Raw genomic sequence first — 21252 nt, forward strand, 5'->3', positions numbered from 1 at the left:
ATGACAGACAAATGAAAAGCACAGCACTCTCGTCATTACTAAATAACAAACAGTCAAATTACTGTATCAAACTTATCCTAATCAGTCACTCTTCAACTAAGTGAAAGTCGGCCATTTCATATGAAACAACCTAATAAAACAACAAAATAAAAACTTTAGTTAATCCTTGCTTAATATAATTTGATTCAACTTCACATATGATGTGTTGTGATTGTGGTGTTGTATATTTGATTCGTTTCTGTACATTTTTTTTAAATTTCGCGCAAAGCTATATGAGAGCTATCTGCGCTATCCGTCCCTAACTTAGCAGTAAAACTAGAAAGAAGGCAGCTAGCCAACACTACCCACTGCCAACTTTTGGGCTACTCTTTTACCAACGAATAGTGGGATTGACCATCACATTATAACGAACCTGCGGTTGAAAGGGCGAGATTTTTGGTGTGACGGGGATTCAAACCTGCCACCATCGAATTACGAGTCGAGTGCCTTAACCACCTAGCCATGCCAGACCTCGTTTTTGTGTAAGTTGTAATACACCTGTTATGGGTTTGATTCGCTTCCATACAGGCTGTGATACACTGATGTATTTGTGTAGGATATGATACATCTGTTATGAATTTTATCTATTTCTATACAGAGTAAGGACTGAAGGTTTCATACAGAATGTTATACATTTGTTACGGGTTTGATTCGTTTTTATATAGGGTGTGATACACTAATGGTTTGTTTGTTTAAAGTTAAATACAAGGCTACACAATGAAATGAGTTACCTGTGCTCTGCCTACCACGGGTATCGAAACCCAATTTCTAGCTTGCAAGTCCGCAAACATACCGTGGCGCCACTGGGGAGCATACACTGATAATTTTACTTACGGTGTAATACACTTGTTATGAATTTGATTTGTTTCTATACATGGTGTGATACACTGATGGTTTTATACAGAATGTGATACAACTGTTATGGGTTTGGTTTGTTTCTATTTGATTTGGTCTTAATTTTGCGCAAAGCTAGACGAGGGTTATCTACGCTAGACGTCTCTAATTTCGCAGTCAAAAACTAAAGAGAAGGCAGTTAGTTATCAACACCTACCGCCCATTCTCGTGTTACTCTTTTATTAACGAATACTGTAATTTACCTTTACATTATAACGTCCCTACGTCTGAAAGAGTAACCATGTTTGGTGGGACAGAGATTCGAACTTGCGACCCTCAGATTTCGAGCCTAGCTCCTTAATCACATGACCATGTCGAACCAGATAATACAGTGATGATTTTACATAGAATATGATGCATTTATCACGGGTTTGGTTCGTTTCTATAGAGGGTGTGATGCAATTATGATTTTATACAGGTTAGGATAAACTTGGTAAGGGTCGGGTTCGTTCCTGTACAGATGTGATGCAGTAACGATTCAAAACATGGTGTGATACACTTGTGCGTGACACTGATGAGTCTATGAGATTGATTTATTTGTATACAGAATATGACAGTGAAGTTCTTAAGTCAGTTCAGAAGATGGAACATATACTGAGTTTTAAGTTGTTCAATGTTTTGTTTGTTTGTTTTTTACTGGGGTTCTTACTATATGTTATCAAACGAAATAATTTTTAAGTCACGAGTCGCTATCTCATTGCATTCTGTATGTCTTGAAAACAGGCATATTTTTACAAACTCTTCTGAGAAGTAATCATCAAATGCATCTCAAAACAAGTAACGTTAAGGCGTTGCTAACATTTTAATGATTACTCATGAAACGCTGCTGTTCACATACATACCATTCTAAAAATGATGACAGTAGAATTCTACAAATTTATGAAACTAATTACAGCATTGCTAGTCGAAAACAACCTGCCTTTACATATCAGCGTAACAAGTAAGAATTATAAACTATGGGAGCATTACTTATTAACGGCAAACTAATATGTATACAAGTGTGAGCTCGTCTCCATTTTAGCACGTCTCATGTCACACGTCGCCCAAAATCAATAACAATTTTATTAAGTACTGTTAACCAAAATAAACTCTGAAAAACCCAGGTCATTAGAAAAAAAATATTTGGCATCCATTGCGGACTTTATTTCCAAGTTTAATGTATAGGAGCTGATGTATCCGTTCAACGTGCGTGAATCCCCCGTGTCAGTCCACCCCGAGGGATTCAGACGAAGTTTGATAGTAACTGGTCCATCATTTATACGATGACATTCATAACCTTTATGGAGACATGGTTTAAGCAAGATATAAAACAAAGCTGCTCCTTTAATGACCGAAGTAAACACTCGACAGACGTTCTAACTTTACTACAAATCATGTAACTCAACAGCATTCACTGAAAAACATGACTCATATCACCTAGCAACATACAAAAACACATCGTCATATTGTTGAGCTAATATTGTGAAGTGTGTGTGCTTCACATCAAGTACAATGTGGACAGGTGCCGCTGATCAAGTAGTTTTTTAATTTAAATTCACTGAACAGCACGTTACTTTGACATTATCCGTTTTTTAGTTTTAAAGGTAACGCTTGTTTAATTCCGGTTAATCTAAGTATATGTATATAGTAAGTATATATATGTTATATACAGCATGTAAAATTATACACTAAAAATAGACCCGAGAATGTGCGCGACATGGTGCCTTAACTTTAACGTCTGCTTTTCATATTTAAAAAAAGGGTAAATGTAGCGGTCAAATCAGATGTTTTTCTCATCTTTAACCTAAATCTATTCGTATATTCGAGTGTTCTTTTACCAACGAGTTCTGAAAGAAAATGAGAAAAAGCTGTGTGGCGATGCATAACTCTGGTTACAAAGAATCTTTTACCATATAGGACAATAACATACCGGTCAAAAATAATTCTGAAGCGTACGTAAGATAGTGACTGCGCGTGCCACTTACTATAATTAAAAATTAATAGAATTGTTTGTCGTTGATGTGTACGTTTTAATCACGAGAGGTGACTGGGTTTTGTAAGGATTACCAACAAGAGCTCCAGTTTATCGTATTTACATACCTTATAACTACAGAATATCACCAACAATACCTTCTTTGTGCATGTCTTATAAATAATCAATACACGTGGCTTTGTGTTAAAAGTTCGATTTATCTCATACATTAATAAGGAAATTCTATAAATAAATCTACTGTGAGTAAGACGTTATTACCAGTCTTGAAATTTTTGTTCTCTTTGACTTAACACAATAGTCATCGGTATGTTGCCCTTTTTCTAAGAATTCAAACACAAAAAAGCCACAAGCAGGAAACAATAGGGCTTTTTAACTGGAACAGTAATTAACACACTAAAACATGAAGATGCAAAGTTAACTTTTTGCTCTTTCTTGTTTGTTTTCCATTTTATTTTGTTATCCTTTGTTACCTGATAGAAATTAATTTGACTGTGTCGATGACAGAGAATTATTATTAGAAAGACCCCAGGGTAAACGAACACAGATAGCCATTACAAATTAACACAACTTTAGTTTTCACCGTCCCAAACCATTCACTCAACAGAACATCAGTGAAGCATCCGTCGCCAAAACAGGTTAACTATTTCTGAACAGGAAATAGAGCGTAAATAGAATCAAACAAAATTAGGTTTAAACAGTTTTTCAGTATTGTAATTTTATTTAACAACACAAGCTGCACCTCCTTATTTGTGTACATGTCGGATATGGTGGCACAGACGTCTCACAATAAGCTGCTCCGTTTAGTGTGTTAAAAAACAACTTTTTCTAATGTAGAATATGGTAACACAGACGTCTCAGTATTTTGATCTGTTTATTGCGTAAAAAACTGTTGTAATGGTGGATATACCAACAAACATGTTCCATTTAGTGTTTAAAAACTAGTATAATGTAGGATATAGTAGAATAGATGTATCATGGTATTTTGTGCAGTTCGGTATGTAAAAAATGACTTGTATGATATGTTATTACAGACGGTTCAGTATTTTGTTCTGTATTGTGTGCAGACGACTATTGTAGTGTGGTAGCTCAGACGTCTCAAAGTAATTTATTCCGTTTAGTGTCTACAAAACACATTGTTATAATGTTTTATATGATAGAACAAACGTCTTAATAATCTACTCCGTTTACTGCGTAAAAAAACAACAGCAAAGGTTTGCTGTAATGTAAGATATGGTAGCACAGATGTTTCACACTATTTTGTTCGTTTTAATGTGAAATACTTTGCTGTAATGTATAGTATACTATCACAGACATCTCAGCATTTTCTTCCGTTTATAGTGTGTAAAATACATTGTTACAGTATAAGATATGGTTTCACAGGTGCTCACAGTAAGTTGTTCCAGATAAAAAGAAATACTTCTATGACGTAGAATATAGTAGCACAGACATTTCACAGTATATTATTCCGTTTATTGAGAAAAAAAACACTGTTGCAATGTTGAATAATGGTAACATAATCCGTTTAGTGTGTAAAAAACAAATGACTTGTTATGTAGATAAGGTAGCGCAGACGTTCATGGTATTTTGTTCCGACTAGTGTGTAAAAAAGAATATTATAATGTAGGATATGACAGCACAGTACTGTTCTGCTTCATGTAGCAAAAACAACATCTAACAAATTTTGTTGTAATAAAAAAATAAGTTTCTTGTCTTGTGTTTGCAGACTGTTTTAATGTAGGATGAAAAACAAGAATTTCAGATTTACACCAGAGTCAGCTAAAGAAAAAAAAACTTTCTAGTAATAACTGACATTTCAGTAAAAACAATGAGGTATCATTGTGGTTAACCACAAACAAGTAATAGGGAATCAAACCCGTCCAAGATAGTTTGAGATATTACAGAAACAAAATGCACGAAATAAACTGTCTTTCATCTCATCATCTCGTTTGATCCAGAAGATTACCTGTCAACGCTCGTCTGTCCTGTGACTTCTTCACACAATCAGTGTAGCTGGTGTGTAACCACTCTGACCCATTTTCTCCACTGGTCAACCTCTCTTTCTACAACCTTCCGCCTTACCCTCTCTCAAATGTCTTTGAATCCTATTTGTTCTGATGTGTGTAGAATACTGAAACTTTATTTTTCGGTTTGTTTGTGTTTTCTTATAGCAAAGCCACACCGAGAGGAATTGACCCCCTGATTTTAGCGTTGTAAATCCGTAGACATACCGCTGTACCACCGGGGGTCTTCTTTTTTGGATGTCTACTTTTAGTGTTCACTTTGTTTTGCCCAGTTTTAATATTTCATCGTTTGTTTTATACACTATATATAATATTCAAACATTATTCAAACCATCCACATTTCTAACACGTTTTCTTTCGTTCCAGAGTTCTTTGGTTTTTAGTGTCCAAGTCTCTGCAGCATACAGAAAAGTGGATATAACATTTTATAACATCTTATATCTCTAACCTAATATTTCTTGTAGTTAATACATCTTTCATAAACATAGACTTTGCTCTTGCAATTTTTATCCGTCTCCTGACTTCTGGCTCACCTTTTCCATCTTCAGTTATTGGACGATCCAAGTAGACAAACTCGACTGTTTGTTCTAATGCGTGACCATTCAACTTCGATGTCCACTCACTTTTTCTTGTACATATCTCCTCACAACACAAAATTAGACACAAAGTGTTCGCTCTTACCAATATTTTATTAATTGTTTTTGTTTTGTTCTTGTATTAAATGTGGAGATAGATATAGAGGTACAAACTGATACAGGCTGCACGTGAAGCGGGTTCAAATATTACATACGGAACGTAAACAGAAATCCTACATGTTCACTCAGTATCTACGTGAAGTCCAAATCTCATACGTTGAACTGGGTAACGGGGACCGAAAGATTAATGTGTCCACGCAAAAGTTCAAACCTTACAGGTGGAGTAGATAAAAAATGATCAACTAAAATGATTGCCTACACACAATTTGAAAAACATGTAAGAGAACGAATCGAGATCACAGAACTTCACTGCCTACACACAAGATCAAATAATGCTAGTTGGCGCAGAGTTCTTCATAGACCATTGGAGACGTAATTCGAGTGGAACAAAATCAGTGGCTCAGAAACACAACATTATAACCCACATATTCCATGACAAAAACAATCTTGTCTGTACAAAATATGATCATTTCCTGTTTCATAAATTTATATGATCTATTGCTGATGAAGAAAAAACATGAAACTATAATATAAACATATCTTACACTGAACGTTTAATGCTACAAGTACACTGGGAAAGAATCACGTGATCAGCCACAAAATATCATATTTCTATTTACTGGATAGTTTACATTATTTTTCGAAACATATATCTATAATTTCATTACCTCACGTTTTGGATCAATGCCAAAAACCAATTAAAACATGTTATTTTCGGTGATGTTGTCTATGAACTTAAGCTCTATAAAGGAAAATCAAACGCTATAGCAACGCATCCTTACCTTATAATCATGTAAAAGTCTTTATTATTGTTATTATCATTATTTTCCTAAGTCTAAAACACTACCTAACGGTATAAAAATAAATGGATAAGAAAAATGGGCTTTTAAGGTGAAACGTGCAAAATGAAATACGTTTTAATATTAGACGAGCGGTTATAACAATTGATAATCATATATGTTTTATTTATCAATTATATGTGTACAGAAGTGGCATGTTGTATACAACTATGCAAGTCGAATAAACCTGAAAATAAATAATGTTCTGTTAATAAGTTGATCTCGGTTTACATTGACAATTTCGTATTAATTAATTAAAGCCACTTCTGTTCCTGCTATTTCAATCTTCAAGATTGCCCTCTACTGGATGCTATTTTGTACTCTTCCAGATAAAAGTATATCATAAAATCATGACCTTTCAAAACAATATAATTATACATAGCAATCCCACAAGTACTGTTTCCTTTAGAAATAACCTGGGCATAGGGGTGAGGGGAATTTGAATGACCTTCTCATTATTATAAAAAGTATAAAAGATCCCCTATACTGATATTTTTTAAATAATAAACACTTGACTTGCACTTCAATTCTTTGTGTAGAAGAGAAGGGACACATTAGTTTGATAAAAAAGATCCTTGCCCACTCTGTAATACTAGCTACGTCCTTGCAAAAATAACCACATCAATGAGAGTGAACCACATTAGTGATTAATTATAAGTACTTAATGAAGGAAAGCATAATAATATCATGTAAACCACACCATCTATTACCAATATTATGTTAACACTATTATTTCCTTGGTACTTTTTCTGTGTAGACATTAATTATTATTTTCCTTTGTGAAAATATAGTAAATCACACTGACAGACCTTGGGATAAGTGAACAGTGTGAAAATCATAGGTTGTGAACAGGAATTAAGAAAGTATAAAAGGAAATGGATAATTAGGGTAAAGGTTGCTTTATGAGAGGATGATACTGTGAACGATGTTTAAAATGGCACAAGTGAGTAAAAAAAAAAGCTACATAGGTAGATTCAATTAGCATGGAGATGCCAGTTTCTAATAGATTTGAACCACTGGCTGCATGCAACAAGAAAAATGATGGTCACAAGGTTTATGGAACAAAAAACTCTTTCATTAACTATACAGAGAAAGTTATTTATAGTGGGAAGAATGGAGACTAGAACTAGAGTTTGTTTGCCAGGTGCTAATGTTCAAAATATTATAAAATATATTGAGTTTAGTTACTGATACCACAGGATATACTCTTTTTGTTGATGCTGGAAATTGTAAATCAGAAGAGTTATTTTTTAAATTATAGAAAACTCCTTCAGAGGCTTTGCAATTAAAAAAAAAGGCATGTGGCCATTTTGGTAGTGCTTCCTTAGATTAGATGCAGAGATGAATTACTTAGCAGGATCTAAAGACTAGGATGAAAAACAAAGATATGCTTAGAGCAACATACAGATTGGTTGGTCTTGTGGGATAGAGCAGGAATGAGTTATATACAAGAGATGGGCTCTACTTTAGCAGATTAGATTATAGGAAGTTTGAAGAAGCTCTAAACAGATTCATTAAATAAAGATGAAGGAGCTTAAGAAATTTGGAATAAACCAATTAATATGATAGCTGGGGTAATGAGTAGCTTGAAAAAAGATTCAGAGCATAAGTTAAATAACAAATTTAACAATAAGTATGATAGATAAAAGATAAATGTAACAGGATCAAAACTAACATAGTTGCTATCACTCTAATATCTGGAAAAACTAGATAACTACAGAACTCTGGATGAAATGAAAAATGAAGATAATGATACAGTAGAGTGAGAATCACTGAAATCTGATTAGTTTTGGAGAAAATTAACAACAGGAATTACTTTGAAATTTCAGGTTATATGTTACGTACCAGTGAGAGACATGTTAAGAGAAGTGAGATGTTTTTTTTACATAAGGGGCAAGTTGTAACCTATTAGGATTTTAAACATTAAAAATTGTTAGTCAACAGATTAAATCTGTATAGGTTAGAATCATGGGTTTCAGAGTAAAAAGGTTTTATGCAACCTGATCAGAAAAAAGATGTGAATGTGAAACTGTATAATGAGACGGGATTGCTATTAATAAGAATACTGTTTGAATGAATATAAGGAATCATTAATGATAAACTCGCCCAAAATAGCACGGAACACGATTTTTTGTATGGTTCAAGAACCAACCATGACATGTGTCATTTTATATTTATTGTAAACCAATAATAAGAATATGATTTTTAGATTTAAATTGGGAGAAAATTTGGAAAAGAGTGATCACTGCACAATTAGGTTTAGAATTTTACTACACTCAAGAAATAGTCTTTGTTTTTTATTTCCAAAAATTCAGTTTTCAGTACATAAGACAAGTTTCATTAATAGTAAAGTGCTTAAAAAAAAAAGATAATATGGAAGATCAGACCTAATTTGCTTTCTAAAGATTTTACAGGAGTTTAATAGGAGAATGAATTATTCCTGGAACAGAAAGGGTGGGTTGAAATTTGCACTTTTCTCAAGAACAACCTTGCACATCCAAATGGACCATTGTTCCCTGTTACGTGTTATGTTTAAATCTTTAATGATTGACAGCTATAATAAACTTTCAATATGTATGTAGTAAACATAATTATACTAGAATGTGGAATACCACTGGTAAAGTGAATACCATTAATACCAGAATAAAATAAAAACATCTTTGTAAAGTCACAGTTAAGGAAAAAAAAACACTCTTTGGAACATCCAAGGCCCTAAAGTGTAAAGCATGATTACTTTTAGTAGTAACAGTGTGTGAACAAAAAACCAGATCCACAGTCCAGCTCAATAATCCCTGAGTCAGAATTAGCCCACAAATAAAGTAATGTATTTCATATAATTTTCAAGATAAAAAAGTCCATTTGATTCACACAGGCTTTTCCATTTTCTATAACTATGCTGTTTGATCTAGATATAGAAAATTCCAATCTCTGAAATTCTTGTCAACTCTCCTCTTAAAATCATTTAATGTTGTATCTTTCATCACACCTGAGGGCAAATTTCATTGGTTAACTACCATGTAGTTTAAGTAATACTGTTTCATAATTTCCAAGTTTTTCATATCTTAAAACTTGTGCCATCTAACCTAGTTGGTTGCAAAGTTTAATGAAAATGTCATTTGCATATTTGAATTTGATTATCCTGTTAATGTTATAACAGTCATTTTAACTTATGCAGAATATTTATAGTTTCCAGAAAAAACATTCTATGGTCTTGGTTCATATACTTATATATTTTATGCATACATCATACTCAAAATCTGAATTTTTGTTTAGACATATATTGCAAGTTAAATAGCTCAAGCATTTCAAGAGACCTGACAAGTTGTTTGACCATATTTCAAGTTCTAGAATCATACAGGATAATTTTATTAACAACTTTAATATTGTTAGTTGTACCAATTATGCCCTCCAGTAGCAAACCGATATGTCTATGGACTCACACCACAAGAAACCAGTTTTCAATACCTGTGGTGGGCATAGCACAGATAGCCCATTGTGTAGCTTTGTGCTTAATTTCAATCAATCAGTCAAATAAGTACTAATTATAATTTACTACATTGTGTAGGGAAACTACTGAGCATTGTTACTCTACATCAGTATTTGTAAGGGGCTAAGAATGTTTTTAAAACATTTTGTTAGTTTGGCCTAGGTTATTTTGAAATTTCACTTTCCATGCTATATTAGTAAATTATCAATATTTAAATTAACAATATTGTGTTCATTAAGAGAGCATCCAAGATTAAGTATACTATAATTACTAAAAAAAATAACTTCGTAACTTACGGCTCTGCTTCAATAGATTTTAGTTTGGCAACATAGTTGGAAGGAATGTAACCTTCTTTCTTCGTAGCCTTTGACCTTGCAAACCACCAGTCTCCCTGAGTGTCGTTTAGTATCTCCAAATGCTCGCCTTTTTTGAAACTTAGATCTTCATCTGTTCGAGCATCATAATCATATAATGCAACAAATATTTTGGCAGTAGAGCCAGAAATGCTGTCTGTTTCCGAAAGTGCTGCGGGAAGAGTTGGTCCATTTCCTCTGATAAGATCATGATGAGCTGGTCGTATGCTGGACGGTTCATGAGTCTGAACCGCTACTATAGCGTTTGGTGTCGGAGAAACAGTTTCATTCCTTTCTACCGGGACTTGGCCCGTGTGTGTTTCTGCCTTTTTTACATTTTTATCTCCGGACCGACTGAAACAGTTTCCCATGATTTAATGCTATTTTTATGTTGATTTGTTGTAAAATGCACTAAAACTGAGTTAATTAAACTTCAACGGAGGGATGATATATCGGTATTACATTCATACAGAATAAATACTTATTGTTCGTTTCCTGGTGCATTGGATTTGGCAAACTGTGATCATAATGATATGATATTTAAACAGTTATACCCTGACGTTAGTTTTAAAATAAAAGACAAATACTCCAAATTTACCTCCAGCAAGTACTCCTCGCACACACTTCTAAATCATAGCATAAATCATATCTTATACCTTGAAACACAGTGATAGGTTTAATGATCGGCGTTACAACAAAATAGTGCACAAAATCTTCATTATGATAACATAATATATGATAAATTAATATTTTTATAAATAGCCATGCATAACTATAATTTTATTTAGAAAAATTTAAAACCTGAAGTGTGACAGGAAAACTTAAAAAAAAAACATTGTTTTATAATTTACTCTCTTATTATGTATACATCCGCTCTTTTTTGTTATTGTGCATGACGAATGTCGCTCCATCTGTCGAAAACAATGAAAACCGCGTAATAACAAACACACATCTAGGGTCAATTGGACTGTTTAGTTGGTTTATAACGTCTGGATGGAAGTTGCTATTGTTTTCACGACTGGTAAATTCAATCTCCCATTTCTAAAATTGAAATTATTGACATTATTAATTTAACTAGAGTTTCTGTTGTAAATTCTTTTTTCAAAGTTAATGAAAAGTATTTTGAGCAGAATATTGAATCACCATAGAGTCATCTCTTGATTTACTCCCATACAACGTTCATAATTTTGGATAATTTTGAACATATTGCTCTCAGTAATGCTTCTTTAAAACCCGATTGTTAGATCAGATCTAATAATGATTCGTTCTTGGTTTGGAGACATGAAGATATTGAGTTAAAACATTTGCTGAGTATCTAAACAATATGATTCTTCTAAGTGTCTTCAGTTTATGTACGAGATTGAACAAAATAACTGTTTACCTTTATAGAGGTAATTGTTAATAGAAATAACAATTGAAGTCAACCTCGGATTAAGGCATGGGCTTACCGGGCTGAAGGCTAGGGCCTAACACTAATTAGGAAGCCTCAAGCTATGATTTTAAATGTGTTGCATGTAGAGATTCTGCCTTGAGGGGGGGCCTATATAAGTTGAAAAGCCTAAGGCCAATAAAACCTTTACTCCGGCCTTAATTGAATTATTTCCACAACTGTTTATCAGAAACCGTATTCAGTCTATAGTGTCACACGATATATCATCTCACCTATTTTCTCAAAACTAGCAGCTTTTCATATCTATATAAAAGAACATTTAAATAGTTTGTCTTTACTAATTTGAAAAACAAATTCAATTATATAAAAATATTGGTAATGACAGAGGTTATAAAGTTGATTTAATCGAACGTATAATTAAACATATGTAACTCGATTTTTATTAAGCAGATTACCAAATTAAAATAGTGTCCATGATAATGAAATCAATAGTAAAGTAATGTTACAAGATATGCAATGAATAATTAATCAAATCGCCAAATATAATTTTATTCCTATTTTTTAAACCAAGCATTACAACAATACTTCTTAGTACTAAATATATATATAAAAATAGAAATTTTAGACAAGAAAAGTTGTTCAGGAAATTATGTGTGAATGCAATAAAAATATATTGCTTAAGCTGAATATAGTATGAAATGTCGTCTTACTGGACAGAAAGGTCATGTATGCAATAAAATGGTGTAATTTATTCACTTGCTGAAACACACTGTTGATCATATATTCAATACAATGGCACGACACAATTATAAATGAACCTGATACTCAAACTGAATTGAATATTATACACTTAATAACAATTTTGTGCTGTAAATTAAATAAAGCGGTAGCTGGTAATTATTCAGTTTTAGAAAGAAATATACACTACATGGCCAAAAGTATGTGAATACCCAACCATCACACCCATATGTGCTTGTTGAAATCTCATTCGAAAACCATGGACATTAATATGAAGTTGGTCTACTCTTTATTTCTATAACAACTTCCACTCTCTTGGGAAGGTTTTTCACTAGATTTTGGAACATGGCTGCGGGGATTCGCTCCTATTCAGCCACAAGAGACTTAGTGACGTCGGGCACTGATGTCGGGCAAGAAGGCCTGGCTCACAGCCAGTGTTCCAATTTATCCCAAAGGTGTTCGATGGGGTTGAGGTCAGGGTCTGTGCAGGCCAGTCAAGTTCTTTCACACCAACCTCGACAAAAACCATGTCTTTATGGACCTCGCTTTGTGCACGGGGGAACTGTCATGCTGAAACAAAATTGGACCTTCCCCAAACTGTTGCCACAAAGTCAGAAGCACACAATTCTCTAGAATATCATTGTATGCTGTAGCATTAAGATTTCCCTTCTGGAACTAAAGAGCCTAGACCAAACCATGAAAAACAGCCTCAGACCATTTTTCCTCCTCCAAAACACTTTACAGTTGGCATTATGCATTCAGGCAGGCAGCATTCACCTGGCATCTACCAAATCCAGATTCATCCGTCAGACCGCCAGATAATGAAGCGTGATTCATCACTCCAGAAAACACATTTCCACTGCTCCAGAGTCCAATAGTGGTGTCCTTTACACCACTCCAACTGACGCTTGGCATTGTGCATGGTGATCTTAGGCTTGTGTGTGGCTGCTCAGCCATGAAACCCATTTCATGAAGCTCACGACGAACAGTTCTTGTGCTGATGTTGCTTTCAGAGGCAGTTTGGAACTTGGCAGTGAGTGTTGCAACTGTGAATAGACGATTTTTACGCGCTTCAACACTCGGCAGTTCTAATCTATGAGCTTGTGTGGCCTACCGCTTCGTAACTGAGCTATTGTTGCTCCTAGACCATTTCACTTCACAATAACAGCACTTGCAGTTGACTGGAACAGCTCTAGTGGGGCAGAAATTTGACGAACTGACTTGTTGGAAAGATGGCATCCTATGACAGTGGCACGTTGAAAATTACTGATCACTTCAGTACGATCCATTCTACTGCCAATGCTATGTCTATTGATATTGCATGGCTGTATGCTTGATTATATGCAACTGTAGCAATGGGTGTTGCTGAAATAGCCGAACCCACTAATTAGAAGAGGTGTCCACATACTTTTGGCCATGTATTGTAGCTGAGATAGACTTGTAGGTAAGTGGTGTTATAGTTTATGCCGAGTTTAGATGGCTTGGTGCTTGGTATCCTAGATAATTTGAACTGGTAATGAGAAGTTTTTTGTTTTTCTATCAGCAAGTTCACCACAGAGTCAACCCTGTGGAGAACCAAGTGATCTATAAGATCAAGTTGAGAGCTCAAAAGAAAAGACTTCATGAAAACTTTATTTATTTGTGGATAATCTAGAGAGACTGCATGGGAAGGTATTTATTTATGAGCGTGCCTCCTGGTACTGCCAGTCGAGCACTACAGGGGACTCTGAGACATTCCATTTCTCGTGGAGGTAGGTTCTATGGCAACTTGGTTTGAAATGGTCTCATCAAACTGTACACTAGAGCAGAAGAAACTCAACTATAACTATGGACTGTTCAGGTTCAGTTGTCACGACTACACCACCAGTGTAGCAGGAACATGAGGCTTTCAAAATAATCCCTGCTTCAACTGTGAATTATTATGACATTGGATGCAGGAATACCCATATTTTACTGTTAGGAGAAAGATTATCGGGTTCAATACTATTCGTATCAATATTACAGCAAATATACGCTTATCAATAAGAAGCTATGACTTTTATTATTCTGGCTAGTTTAAACTAATGTAGTCTAAGTTAGATCTTACTATGAGCTTTCACTGACGCATCACTCAAGTCGTGCTCACTGCTGTGGCGAGTGTTTGCATAATCAAGTACTTATTGCTACGTAAAATTTGTGCAAGGTTAAGTTTCTAGTTGACTTTATTCGACCTTACCACGTATCAGACATTCTGAAGAACGCCACTACTTTGGTCAGTTAAAATAGCTTGATGATGGCGACCAGTGACAAGTTTAACAAGAAGAGAGAACTATCCCTGGTTTTGTTAACTAATACGGCATTGTGACCCTTGTTTTCAAGGCTATCGATAAATATTTGTTTATTATTGTTTTATAGTGTTAAGCCATACAATGAACTATTTATTGCCTATCCACCTCTAATACTTAAATGACAAATTTTAATATTGTAAACCTATGAACTTATCACTGATCCACAAGAGGGAAGGGGTGCAGTTGTTAATAGGGTGTTACTTTGATGTTTTGCAACAAATGTTCAAACTACCCAGTGAGGTGTAATGTCATTTATGTGGAACATATTGTGCACTATTCACTAGCAAACATTATTGTAAGTGAAGTAATCAATAAATGAAACAAGACTTTTGGACTGTGGTTTGAACACATGATCTTTGACCTATCCAACTACTTTCTGGCCAAGCAATTGGTAGGTTGATTTACCAACACCCAAACAAATCATAGGAGTCTAACTAACTCGCAACTATATCATATATATGTTTCTACTATTACTTAATTCATAAAAGGCTCGGCATGGCCATGTGGGTTAAGGCGTTTGACTCGTAATCTGAGGGTCACGGGTTCAAATCCCAAACATGGTCGCCCTTTCAGGCATGGGAGCCTTATGATGTGATGGTCAATTCCACTATTCGTTGGTAAAAGAATACCTCAAAAGTTAGCGGTGGGTGGTGATGACTAGCTGCCTTCCCTCTAGTTTTACATTGCTAAATTAGGGGCGGCGAGCGCAGATAGCCCTCGTGTAGCTTTGCACAAAATTAAAAAAAAAAAAACCCATGTGATCAACAAAGCGTTTTGTGATTTGTTAAAATCTTTTGTCGCTCTTTACGAAAGAAAATCTCGCGGTTTTATATGCGCTTGACTGGGAAATTAGACGAGGGTCAGCTACTTATAAGATGGAAATTTTGACTGCTCCTAAAGTACAAGGATCTCTTTACTAAGCTATTTCTGATAATTCAGCGTTGTGGCGGTAATCACTCTTAAAGAACTTTGCAGCAAAGGGAAGACAACTCAATCATCTAACAGGGCAGCGAGCCATACAAAAGTGGTACAACTCCCCTATAAAGGAAAAGACCGAATTGGCAGGGATAAAAACAGAGAAATATTCCTATTACATAAATCGAACTTGTCAGTAACAGAAATCCAAATGGGTAGTAATAATGAATGTATAATAGCTGATGTTCTCTATATAATCAAACAAATACTACCATAGAAGGAATACATTGTTCACAAACAAAAGAAATAGATGTAAGTTCACTTACCATATTTTCCCACAATCAAAATGCCATCTTAAAATGAGACTTCAACAGCAACCATACAAACTTCGGGTGAAACTCAACAAATGCTAATGGAAGACAGATAATAGAATGTATAGATCATAACAATATAGCTTTGTTAAACGATGTCACACCGCCGCATACTTCGTATGCAAATAGCAGCAGTGACATACTTGTCGTATGCCTAAGCTCATACATTATGAGACAAAATTAGTAAAATTTAATGTGGGAAAAGATGTTAATAGCGATCACCTACCAATTTGGTGTGTTTACGATCTCACCCCCTATAAAAATATAACCCACCGAAGAGATAATTTCAATTACAAAAAAAAAAGCAAATTGGCAAGAATATCAAAAAATGCCAGACAATCTGTGTTTTTCTTACAGCAAAGTCAAATCGGTCTATCTGCTGTGTCTACCTAGGGGAATCGAACCCCTGATTGTAACATAGTAAATCCGAAGACTTACCGTTGTCCGAGCGGGAGACGCTAGACAGTCTACTACCCATCAAAATAAGTACTGTCAAATAATCTCGGAGTGCCTTCAAAAAGACACCAAACATATACTACCACTATATCAACACAAAATAATAAACAACACTTGGAAACCACACACTCAACTAACAACGCTTATTAGGCAAAGAAGACAACTGAGAAGACAGTTTATGGAAAGAAGAAACAAAAATAAAAACACAAATAAACACAATGAGTTTGTTTGTTTTGAATTTCGCGCACAGCTACTCGAGGGCTATCTGCGCTAGCCGTCCCTAATTTAGCAGTGTAAGACTAGAGGGAAGGCAATTAGTCATCACCACCCACCGCCAACTCTTGAGCTACTCTTTTACCAACGAATAGTGGGACTGACCGTCACATTATAACGCCCCCACGGCTGAAAGGACGAGCATGTTTTGTGCGACCGGAATTCGAACCCGCGATCCTCGGAATACGAGTCAAACACCTCAACACATCTGTTCATGCTGGGCCTTCTTCAGTGAAGCATGGTATGTTACATGTTATACCTGAAAAGACACACAAACGGAGAAAGTGCAACAAGCTACTCAACACGAGAACACAACAACACCATAACATACACAAATGGAGAAAAGCAGAGTTCTTTAAAGAACATTTACAAAATACGTTCAAAACACACCGTGATTCAGACATGAATACACGTTTTTATAATAAAGTAAATAACCACATACATTAACATAGCAAACGACTCCACAACCAATGCTAATTGAACAAGAACTCAGAGAAGCATTCACAAAGACAAAGAGCAAAGCTCCAGGAGAAGATGGCATACAAGCTATCCCAGGCTGCTTAGGCAAAGTCCTCTAACGGATAATCAGCAACAGACTCTCCACGTTCCTGGAAATAACATCAAAATTAGCCAAAGTACAAAATGAATTCAGAAAATTTAGACAAACAACCGATCACTTCGTCAGGCTAACTGAATCTATAGTAGATAGCTTTAATAAAAGAGAATGGACTGTTTGTCGCATGCTTTTACAACATCAATATACAGGATATATATGTTTCGTAAGAATTGTTCATATAGCAAAACTAGTTTCCCTATAGACTACCATTATATAACTGGAAGATGCATTCCTAAGGAAAACATTCTAGCCCCATGACACAAATTAAAACATATGGACATAGAAAACTGATTTTAAATATATTTAATACAAATGATTTATTCACCTGAGAATGATGCCAGATGTGTCAAAAATAGTTTATTTTTATATTAGAATGCACAGATTTCATTACTCTGGTTATAGCTATGCACCAGTGGCACTGATGGGAATTACAAATACACATTTGTTTTATGTGCTTTCGAGGTACATATACTGATATTGAGTAGGATGCTTTAAAAATGCTATTTTGGATAAAATTAAGATATTTTTTATAATCATAATTGTTAAAAATTTCATTTTCATCCATATATTTGCTATAACAATAATTTAACACAATAGAAAATACAAGACCAAAAGAATGTTATAATTGTACACAGAAAGAACAATCAATAAAATGGATTATTTACAAACAGCTATGAAGGAAAAAGAAGCAAGAATAAAATATTGAACTCAAAAACCTCACATCAAATAGGTTCAATGATAAGTAAAATTTATAAATTAAGGGATTTAAAATCTGTTCCAAACTCTGTCTGCAGAATACAATTGGGACTTATTTTTAAAAAGTTGTCTTTATATTCTTTTTATATAACAATAGCAAGTTAGGAGTATTGCCATCTGTGTTTTAAGAAAGGAAAGGCAGAAGTTAAAACTGTCTGAACTGTAAACCTAAAAGTAAGTTTAAGAATTTTTATTTCATTTGTTATAAAGGAAACGAAATTTAGATGATATGAAAGATTGAATTATAAAGTAACTTTTGATTACAAAATAAAATCTCATGGCACTGCAGTACAGGGATGCCTGTAATTCAGGCATCTATTCAATGAAGTTAAACAGCTTCGGTTCAGTTATTGTTAAGGGCAAAGCTACACGATAAGTTATCTATGCTCTGTCCATCGCAGGTATCGAAACCCGTATTTTAACGTAGCGAGCCTGTAGACTGACCCAATAGTGGTGGCAGGAGAAATCAATAAACAAGTTTAAAAATTGATATATTTTACTGTATATATACAATTTCAGTTTGTTTAAAATTAAAATTCATGAAAACTCGGGTCAACATCTAAATATATAATGAACCAATATATCAAAAGATGTTTGCCCTTTCAACCGTAAAAGCGTTATTATATGACAGTCAATCACAACATCTATTGATATGAGCGTAGTCCAGGACAGCGGTGAGTGCTACCAGCCGTTTACCTACACGCTGGTCTGAGTTTCAAACATGGGATAACAGCAGACATTATCAAAATGCTATAAGTAAAAAGAAACCAACCAAACCAGTAATAATTAAATTTAAAAAAATATATCCAATAATACACCTGCAGGGATTGTCTCTTTACGTTTGTTAATACATACATATCTTGGAATCTTATGAGACATAACGTTATGGTGTTCATAAAGTTAGTATTTTCATACTGAGAAATAAAATTAAAAGCACATATCTATGCATGAAGTTTTCACTATACTCTTTTAATATTCATGATGAATGACGTTGCTTCCAATACTTCCACGTCGTTACCGAGTGTTTGTCAACCATCTAATAATTCAACCGCTTTAAAAATAAAGGGAAATTGATGTTTCAGTTCATAGGAATACACTTGAGGTATTTATTAAACAGCTTTTAGCTCTTCAGAACATGCATCAAACTTCAACTCCTGTCAAACCGATCAAGATATCAACATGAAGTAACGTTTTAGATTCTTATACGTGCCATAATCAAACATGTGCTGCTCAACCGTTGAACGGTACCCCAGCGGAAACAAAAAGAAAAGAAAGCGATATCCTCTACGATACCTCTAGCTCTTTCACAATATTTCATCCTACACAAGCGCTTTAAAATAAAAAAAACTTCTAAGTAGCGTTAGTATCAGTCATATAAAAAAAAAAAATTAGGGACTAATAAGGAAACACACAAGGACAATTAAAATATTCAACACTATCTCTTCGAATGTGTTACAAACTTATGCTAAATAACTACCAGTAATACAGAACTACTTGAAACAGTATTCAGCTAACCGGTAACCATCGACAATCGAGTATTTTGTTTTCGAAAACACCAAGAACAATGGGTTTAAACAGTATTCAGCTAACCGGTAACCATCGACAATCAAGTATTTTGTTTTCGAAAACACCAAGAACAATTGGGATTACAAAGGGATCAGTCATATGTGCTTTGTCCTTCACGCGCAATTCAAGCCCCAGGTTTGAGCGTTGTAGGTCCCCAAACTTTCCACTAATCAAAAACCAAAGAAAAGCATCAATAATATTGAACTAGTCATCAATAACTGAAGTAGTGTAATATTCTCTGGTGAAAGTTTTCCATGAACGAGTTCTTTAAGTCTTTATAACACCAAAATCTGGCACTCCATCCCTGAAGTTGGCAACATCGACGATATTCCTAATTATGCTTTAAAATAACAGTTTAAACAATCTCTAGCCTTCAAATAATCCGCTTATTATACTGTTCTTTGTTGTTGGAATTAACATACTACATCAATGTTAAGTTTGTAGCAATTACATTGTTTTTCTATGTAAAATATACAGGCTGCCCAAGCGGTAATTAAGGATTAATTGCAATATTGATCGTATTTTTCTATGCGTTGTTAGTCCTTAATTAAGGGATAAAAATAAAGTCTTGCAACGATATGAAGAAAGAGACAAAAATAAATTAACAAACAGTGTTTCGAAAGGCGACGACGTTCAGATCCCTTTGGAAATTCGAAGGTTTAAATAAGTGTAACTTTAGAATTTTAAAACAGAATAATTAAAGGTTTTAATTATTTTCCACTGTATGAATATGCCTGTCTGCTGCAAGTATAAAGAAATGGTGATGCACTAGAATATAATTATTGTATGAAAAATATATAACCTCAGAACAACGCTAGTGTATAACGTACGAATCAATACATCAAGGTAAAAAGGTAGTCAAACATGGATTCTTCATACAATAATTTTTTTCTATTTGCTGATACAGTCGATTTCATTGGAGTTATTCCATTTTTAATTGCACTAATATGAATTCGGTAAGGTAAGGCTTTAAAATTTAGTTTATTTACGTGACGTGTTGTATGTAACCCATATGTTAAGTGGCAGTGTTTGAGTTACTGACAAAAAACAAAAAGAGTTTGATCTGCGAGCCCAAAACTGCAATTAGATCTCGAATCGGTCAGAAGATGAAGGTACTATGAGCTAAGTTTTTTGTTGTTTTTTTAAGTACAAACAATACCTCAGTGACACACTAAGACATGTCACGATAAGACATGTATTTTTCTTTTTTTATTATTAATCTAGGGTGTGCGGCTCATAGAACGCTTCTGAGGTATTGTTTGTACTTAAAAAAAAAACAACTTAGCTCATAGTTCCTTCATCTTATGACCGATTCGAGATCTAATTGCAGTTTTGGGCTCGCAGATCAAACTCTTTCGATTGTTGTATTTAACCACATTCAAGATCTCGGAGATTAGTTTACTCTAATCCTGCCTAAAAGAATTTAAGATGTCATGGCTATTGAGAATTTCCTCTTGTTTATTTATGAACATAATACCTTAGAGAAAGCTTCGGGTTTAAAAAAGGAAACAAAAAACCAAACCAAGTTATTAACAAAATGAATT

The 21252-nt window shown here is 34.4% G+C and overlaps 1 pseudogene across 1 annotated transcript in view; it reads right to left on the bottom strand.

Annotated features, from left to right (window-relative positions):
* Positions 1-10939, bottom strand: part of LOC143235482 (tyrosine-protein kinase Src42A-like) — a 37577-nt pseudogene extending 26638 nt beyond the window's left edge. Inside the window, exon 1 of the transcript XR_013019214.1 lies at positions 10244-10939. The product of XR_013019214.1 is annotated as a tyrosine-protein kinase Src42A-like (transcript). The remainder of the gene's footprint in view (positions 1-10243) is intronic.
* Positions 10940-21252: the final 10313 nt, after the last annotated feature.

Source organism: Tachypleus tridentatus, chromosome 12 (assembly GCF_004210375.1).
Source record: "Tachypleus tridentatus isolate NWPU-2018 chromosome 12, ASM421037v1, whole genome shotgun sequence".
In the NCBI taxonomy this organism is placed as follows: domain Eukaryota; kingdom Metazoa; phylum Arthropoda; class Merostomata; order Xiphosura; family Limulidae; genus Tachypleus; species Tachypleus tridentatus.